Source organism: Rutidosis leptorrhynchoides, chromosome 1, assembly GCF_046630445.1.
Source record: "Rutidosis leptorrhynchoides isolate AG116_Rl617_1_P2 chromosome 1, CSIRO_AGI_Rlap_v1, whole genome shotgun sequence".
NCBI lineage: Eukaryota > Viridiplantae > Streptophyta > Magnoliopsida > Asterales > Asteraceae > Rutidosis > Rutidosis leptorrhynchoides.
In genome coordinates, this window is record NC_092333.1 from 267385120 (window position 1) to 267393693 (window position 8574).

At 37.5% G+C, this 8574-nt stretch overlaps 1 non-coding gene across 1 annotated transcript; it reads left to right on the forward strand.

The window, feature by feature from the left end:
* The first annotated feature begins 7600 nt into the window (after positions 1 to 7600).
* LOC139886682 (small nucleolar RNA R71) lies at positions 7601 to 7707 on the forward strand. The gene has a single exon (XR_011772556.1). It is a non-coding gene; the product is annotated as a small nucleolar RNA R71 (small nucleolar RNA).
* Positions 7708 to 8574: the final 867 nt, after the last annotated feature.

An 8574-nucleotide genomic window follows, 5' to 3' on the forward strand; every position in this document is an offset into this window, starting at 1 on the left:
TATTATCATCATTATTATTATTATAAAATAAAACAATTTATCAATATTATCATTTATAATACTATTATAAATATTATTATAACCATTTGTAGCATTATTCTAAATACTATTAATATTATGATGATTAATGTTAAAAGAATTATTATGTTATTATTATTAATTAATATTATCAGTATTATTATTATTTGTATGATTATTATTGTTAATATACTTATAATTATTAATTATTAATAATAATCATAATTATATAAACTGTATAAAGAAATCAGATTCAATGATATAATTCTGTTTCACGTCCACATCCAAATTTTATACGCAATTCCTTCTCCTGCTCCTGATTTGTACCTTATTGGATTTATGCCAAATTCAAATCAACTAGAAAACAATTTCTGTTAACAATCTTAGTCTGCTGTTGTATTTTTTTTTTTTTCTCCTTTTCTTTTATTTGTTTGACGTGTATATATCGACAGCCTTACTTTCTCTATAAATCAATCAGTTTTAGATGTATTGAATCGTTCTATAAACACTAACAATTACAAACCCTTTTAGTTTTTTTTTATTTGTTTGATTTTAAAAAAAAATATAACCTATCGACCTCTGTTATGTCTCATTTTTTCAAAACCTTGAATTTCAAATCAATTCGAAAATGTATAAATGCAGTTTTATTAGGATTTTCACATTCAAACTATCTGTAAATTCTTAGATTCCAATTCGTTTCATCGATTGAGAATTTCGAGGTCAAAGATTGGGAATTTAAAAGTCAAACGACTGGTTCATAAAGCAATTCAAATTTTATGTTTTGTTTTAAGTTAAATTGATTATTCAGATAGTTTCTAGGAACAATTTCCAAACTATTTCATGAAGGAATTATGGTCTGAAACAATCTAGATTTTAAAATCGATGTTTGAGTTGAATCGAGCTGTTCTAGCTATTTTTTTTATTTTCTTTTTTTCTCTCTAATTTGGTTTTGTCAATCAATTTAATCACAGCTGTTAATAATATTTTACATTGAAAATTTCTAAACGAAAAACAAGGAAATTAATTCCTTGTTGGTTTTAACCTTGGTCGATCGAATGGTAGAAGAAGAAAGAAAAGGAGAAACAAAAAAGACTATTTAAGTAATTAAGAGTCTGGGTTTAGTCAGATAAAACGTGACAGACGAATTGGTAGAGGGTGTTTGCGGGTGAGCTAGAGGTCGAGGGTTCAAGCCCGTGCATTGGCAATTTTTTTTAAAACTGATTCTGAAGGTAGTGCTCACACTCGGACCCTTAGTCCTCTTACTCGGAGCACCATACGAAACAACCCTTCTCTCACTTGAAGGTTCACCAATCTTTGATCGCGTATACGACTCGAAACCTCTAGCCACGGCGAATAATTCCGCAAACGATTTCGCGTGACCCCGGCTAATCTTATTCTTCAAGTCATCATTCAAGGTTCGATAGAAATCTTGCATCAACAAATTATCATTCCACAAATACTCCGGGCAAAAACGAGCCTTCGCCATAAAGGTCATCTTGAGAGTATTCAAATCCATAGAACCCTGTTGCAGATTTCGCAACTCATTACGCATTTTCGACAAATCGGTTGAAGTCCGGAACTCCTCGAAGAATTCCTTCTTAAACTCATCCCATGATAACGCCATAAACGGTTCACCACCGACAAGATCAATCTTACCATCCAACCAATTCTTCGCCCTACCCCGCAACAAACTAGTAGCGAGTCTTGTCCTCTTCTCAGGAGGGCATTCAATAGTACGAAAACACCCTTCGACATCCGAGATCCAAGTTGTGCTTATCAAAGGATCCGGTTTCCCGTCATACATCGGGGGTTTATTCCTCATGAAGCTCTTAAGACAATGCTCCATTTCACCACTATTTCGAAATTCGGAATACCTCCTATCCATTTCTTCTCGAAATGCACTCATTTGCTCCGCAACGGCGGCCGCAACTCTAGAGTTAAACTCCTCTTCATTCGTCTCGATCTCGTTTCGCGTCGTCATTCTAAAGAATGCAAAACGATTAGTCTACGAACGTATACAACCATAAGAACAACACCGCCCCATCTTGCTAAACATTCATCGTACATCACTTGTTAGACACGATTTGCACCTGTAATAAGGTTACAAGTCCTTATTACGCATACACACCGTATCGACTCGTTAGTACAACGGCCGCCTTTCTTGATGATATATGCAACGCAACATAAACACAAACATAACACAATCGTATATTAATAATATCCACGTATTAATATACACGTTAGTCCACCTATCAATTAAGGCACTAACCAAATTCCCATTCCGACCCGTACTCCTACAAGTCCCCCAACAAATAAGCACACATAAAAGTCTAAGTCTAGGCACCTATCTCAAGTCACCTAAATCCCTTAGATCATGTTCTGATACCACTTGTAACAACCCAACCCGTTAACCTTCCGAAAATGTGTCACAAAAAAAAAATTTCCAGAACAGTTGATCTGGACGGCGTCCAAAAGCTTGGACGGCATCCAGCACTTAAGATTGGGACGGCGTCCAGCCATCTGGGACGGCGTCCAGATGTACTAAAACATTCTGATCAGTTTTTTGAACATGCGCGGGCGGAAACCCGCTTCCCGACACTTTTAAACCAAAACACTTTCACAATAGATTACAATAGTTTAAAGTAAGAGTTTTTCACAATAAAAACCGAGTTTTACGACACCGGGCCCACATCGACCCAAAATACCACAAGGGACTATTTCGACCCATTAGTTTATACAAAAACATAGACCGAGCATGGGATTGGGGACACGCTACCCAATCCTAATCAAATCCAAAAGCAAGTCTTCTAAAGCAACTACGCAAGTCCACTAGTCCCCGCGCTTACCCGAGCCACCGCATCCGTGCAATCTATAAAAATGTAAACAACGAGAGGGTAAGCTAACGCTTAGTGAATGATAATATACTACATACATATATATGTATAAAATGGAGACACCACACAAATATCAAATACCTCATACCGAAGCATCCATGTATAAGGCAACTAAACTAAACATACCGTGCGATCTCTAAGCAACAAGCTAAAGATATCAACAAAGTATAAGTTCACCAACGACGATGTGAACAACGCCAATAAGCTACACCCGGAGGGTTAGCTACAACACAACAATACATTAATATATATATAATATATATAATAATACAAGAACAACCAAGGTTAACCCTTTAACCCAATACCGAGAACCAAGTACCACAATGAAGATTGGTCGAACTACACGAGCCCTAGTAATCCGAAATCACACGAGATTACTATCTTCGCAACATCGAGGTTGGCCGAACTACACGAGCCTTAGTAATCCGAAACCACACGAGATTACTACCTCAATAAGATGACCGAACTACACGAGTCACCATGAATCCGAACTACACGAGATTCATTTCCAATAAGATGACCGAACTACACGCGTCATCGTGAATCCGAACTACACGAGATCTACTTCTCCAATTCAAAACCTACGGTCACGGGATTATAAAATCCACCACATCGGGGTTATCCACATCACAACAATATCAACCCTTCCCCATTGGGGTTATATACTCCACATCACAAACAGGTGTGATAACGTACACACAAAACGTGTACCTCGCCAAAGGTGGTCAACCAAAATGCACAACCGTGCCAATTGGACTCATACAAAGGTCCATCAAATCCACCTATATGTGAAGTGAGCTCTATAGCCGAGAATCACTTCACCCAACCCGCACCCATCCTACACATACATATGTACATAAGATATTAACACTCACCTAGTCGCCTTGATGAATGCTTCCAAGTAATCCGCAACGCGCCAAATGGAAAGTACCTATTCCATTATCACAAACACAACAACACAATTAGGGTTGACTTACAAACCAACCCAATTGACACCTAGTGCAAATTCGACCCATTTGCACTTCCAAGCACGAAACGCGCCCAAACTAACCAATATCCACTAACACGAGTGAAAATGGTCCTAACACACCGGTTAAGCCCGATCATAAGTGTTAAACACGTGTCATACCCATTTTGACATCAAAACCCTAATTTGACCCATTTCAAAATTAGGCAACCAAACACACCCAAAAGTGTTCCAACACTTCCATAATCACTAAACCTAGTGATTAAACTCACCATCAAACCCTAAACAAGGCCAAATCATCAAATGACCCAAAACCCGCCAAGTGACAAGAATAACAAGTCACCATAAACCCATTTCATCATCTAAAAGGATTTCATAACAATCTAGCTCAAAACCCTAACTTGAATATCAAATTTAACAAATGAAATTCGGAGTTTGAGCTTACCAATACCACCACAACGTGTCTAAGAGCGAGATGAACTACTTTAGAACCCGAGCTTTTGCGAGAATCCGACTTCTTCTTCTCCAAATCCACCTCTCTCTCTCTAAAACTTCTCCTCTCTCTCTAGATAAGGTTGAGAGTGTTTGTGAGGATGAAATATGATCCACAAATGACCAAGGAACCAGCCTTGAAGGCTCCAAACCGGCATCCAAGTGAATTTACCATTTTACCCCTTTTTAATTAATTAAAACAGCTGGCTCGACAGACAGTTTGGACGGCGTCCCAATTTTGGACGGCGTCCCACCTTTTGTTGCTGGACGGCGTCCCCCCTATCGGGACGGCGTCCCACCTTTTGTTGATGTACGGCGTCCCACTTATCGGGACGGCGTCCCACCTTTTGTTGCTGGACGGCGTCCCTCCTATCTGGACTGCGTCCCGACCTACTGCAAAATCAGAAACAAAAACAGGGTGTTACAAAAATAAGATTTGATTCTTCACAACGAATTAGCATTCGTTCAAGATTTGGGAGACATGAGTTGAAGGAGTTTCCAAAAACAGAGAAATCATCCATAAAGACTTCTATACTTTCTTCAATCATGTCATAAAAAATTGCCATCATACACCTTTAGAAGGTACCTGGTGCATTGCATAATCTGAATGTCATTCGTCGGTAGGCAAAAGTACCAAATGGACAAGTAAATGTGGTCTTGTCTTGGTCTTTTGGATCAATTGGAATTTGAAAATAACCGGAGAATCCATCAAGGAAACAGTAGTAATCTTTTCCTGCCAAACGTTCTAGAATTTGGTCGATAAATGGTAGTGGGAAATGATCTTTCCTTGTGGCATCGTTTAGACAACGATAGTCTATACATACTCTCCACCCAGTGACTGTTCTTGTAGGAACGAGTTCGTCTTTATCATTTAGAATAACAGTCGTACCCCCTTTCTTAGGTACTACTTGCACAGGACTAACCCACGGGCTATCGGATATAGGGTAAATTAACCCGGCATCAAGTAATTTGATGACCTCCTTTTTGACAACTTCTTTTATGTTAGGGTTTAACCTCCGTTTCCTTTGTACCACGGGTTTAAAATCTTCTTCCATTAGAATTTTGTGAGTACAATAACCAGGGTTAATCCCAGGAATATCAATTGTTTTCCAGGCAATTCCCTTTTTGTGGGTTTTTAAAACAGACATTAACCTACCCTTTTCGTCATCGGAAAGTTTTGATGAAATTATGACGGGTAATTGTGACGTTCCTTGGAGATAAGCATACTCCAAATGTTCCGGGAGTTCTTTAAGTTCCAAGGTGGGTAGTTCTTCCAAGGAAGATTTTATCCGAAATCTATTACCATCGGTAATTTCTTCAAAAGGTTCATCTTCCCTGGAATTTCTTCTTCTACGTATTCTTCATCAGTGAATACCTTCAACAGCTTGTCTAACTATATATCGACATCAAAATCTTCACCTTCACCCATCGGGGTGAAATCTGAGGTGTTGACATTTAATAGTTCTTGTAGTTATTCCTCAATACATCAATCAATAATGTCTATTTGGAAACATTCGTCATCAGGAGACATAGGGTGTTTAATAGCCTTATCTATGTTCAATATAATTCTATCCTCCCCCACACCTAAGCTGATATTTTTCTCTTTTACGCGCAAAATTGATTCTGCAGTATTTAGAAAGGGACGCCCTAGAATTAGGGGAACCTTACTATCTTCTTCCATTTCAAGAACAACGAAATCAGCAGGAAAGATTAAGTGATTTACTTTAACCGGTAGGTTCTTAGTAATGCCAATAGGATAGTTGTAAGTTCTATCAGCTAATCATATACACATCCTGGTTGGTTTTAAATCACCTATGTTCAATTTTAAGTATAAGGAGTGAGGCATAAGGTTAATGCTCGCTCCTAAATCAGCTAATGCATCGTACATTACTGAATCTCCAATCAGACAAGGGATGATGAAACTTCCAGGATCTCCAAGTTTTGGTGGCATATTTTACTTTTGTAGAATTGCAGAACATTCCTCATTAAGGAATGTGGTTGAAACTTCTGCATATTTTCCTTTGTCAGCTATGAGATCTTTGATAAATCTTTCATAATTCGGCATACCCGCAAGAACATCTACAAGCGGTACATTTATACAAATTTGCTTAATCATGTCAGTAAACTTGTTGTATTGTGCTTGTAATTTATCTTTCTTCAAACGTTGCGGGTTTGGAATTGAAGGTTTGTATACCTTCAATTGTGGTTGATTTTTAATTTTAGGTGCACTTGTGGTTGGCATCGTATTTTCCACCATAGGTTCTTTGTCTTTTGAAACAGGAATAGGAGCATGAGGGTTTGGAATATCGGGTTAATGGTTAACCCACTTTTCATAGTTATGGAATTAACTTGCGAAAAATTACTTGTATTTTGAGTTTCCTTGTCCTTAGGGTTTGGTTGCGTGTTGGATGGTAAAGTTCTTGATTGCCTTTCAGTAAGCAATTGGGATATTCTTCCCATATCTCTTTCAAGGTTTTGAATTGAGGCTTGATGATTCCTTTGTACTTGCTCGTTTCCCGTTTGGACTTGATGTAATTGTCTCTTCACTTGCTCATTCGTTTCTGATTGACTTTTGACAAAATTCATCATAACTTCTTCAAAGTTAGATTTCTTCTCTACTGGTTGCGTGTTATGATTTTGTTGTTGATACAGTAATTGAGGTAACCGTTGTTGTTGGAAATTTTGTTGAGGTAGAAATGGAGGTTGGTTTCTATTGAAAAAGCCAGGTGGTCCATTTCTTTGAAAAGCAAAATTCTTTGGGTTTTGATATCCTAGGTTTGTAGGTTGATAATTAGAATTTCCTCCTTGAAAATTGCCTTGTCTTTGATCGACCATAAAATTAACTTGTGCTACTGAGTTCATTGGCCGATCATTTATATCACAATCTTTCGTGAAATGTGGCTGTCCACAGATTTCACAGCCTACTTGCAATGCTAAAACTATTGAATTTAGTTTATCTATTTCTCTTCCAAACTTTTTGAATTGATTCGACAGTGAAGCTATGGTTGTGTTGTCATCATCATTTTCTTCAAGGCTTGCCACCGTCCTTCTAGGTTGTTGATCTCTAGAAGGTGTCCATTCAAAAGTATGAACTGACATGTCTTCTAACATGTCATACGCTTGATTTGGTGATTTGTACATAAATACTCCTCCAACGGAGGAATCTAATATACCACGAGTATGTTCATCAATACCACGATAAAAAGTTTGTACTATTTTCCCTTTTTGTAATCCGTGTTGCGGACAATTTCGTAACATTCTTTTTAATCTTTCCCATGCATCATAAAGAGTTTCATCTGACTTTTGTTTAAAAGTGGTGATTTCAGTTCTAAGTCTTTCGGCATTTGTCGGTGGGAAAAATCGGGTAATGAATTTATCTCTTAATTCGTTGAAAGTTGTGATATAATCAGGTTTTGACGCTTTCAACCATGCTTTTGCGTCTCCGATTAACGAGTATGGAAAAGTTCTTAACTTAAATGCATCTGAAGAAATATCTTTGTTTTTATACAGTTCACATAAATCTTCAAAAGCTTCTAGATGTTCTATCGGATTATTATTAAGTCTTCCATCGAATTGGTTCTCACGTACCATGTGCATAAACTGCTTCTTGACTTTCCAGTTTTCAGCCTCAATTTTAGGTCTTCTTATAGGTGCAAGAGCGAGAGGGGGAGCAGTTTGTCTGGTATTCCACATTGGTAAGTCATTTGGATCAGGTGTTACTTCAGTCATTTCTTCTTTAATGATGATGGTTTCAGGTTCAGTTTTGATTTCTGGTTGACCACTAATTTTTTCTACTTGTTTTTTGATATTTTTCGGTGTGTTTCGGTTTACTAGTACTACCTAATTTTTTTTGTTTTTCCTGTTTTAATCTTTTGACCAAGCCTCTTTCAGGTTCTGAATTAAGTGCAACGAGTTTAGGATTTCCTGAACGGGTCATACAATTACTAAATTGTATGTAGTCTTGAAAGATTTATTCACTAAGTGTATAAACATTGAACTTTCTTGAAAATGAATTTTCACGAAAGGATCGAATAACATAAAAATAATGATAAAAACCTTTAAACAAACATATTTTTCTTCTGATTTTGCCCACGTTTCGAATAGCCAAAAGATGCAGCAGAGGGGCAAGATTCGTTTGGTCCCAATATAATTGGGTACTGTTTGGCTCCAATAACCCAGTCCACGTACAAATCCAACTACTAC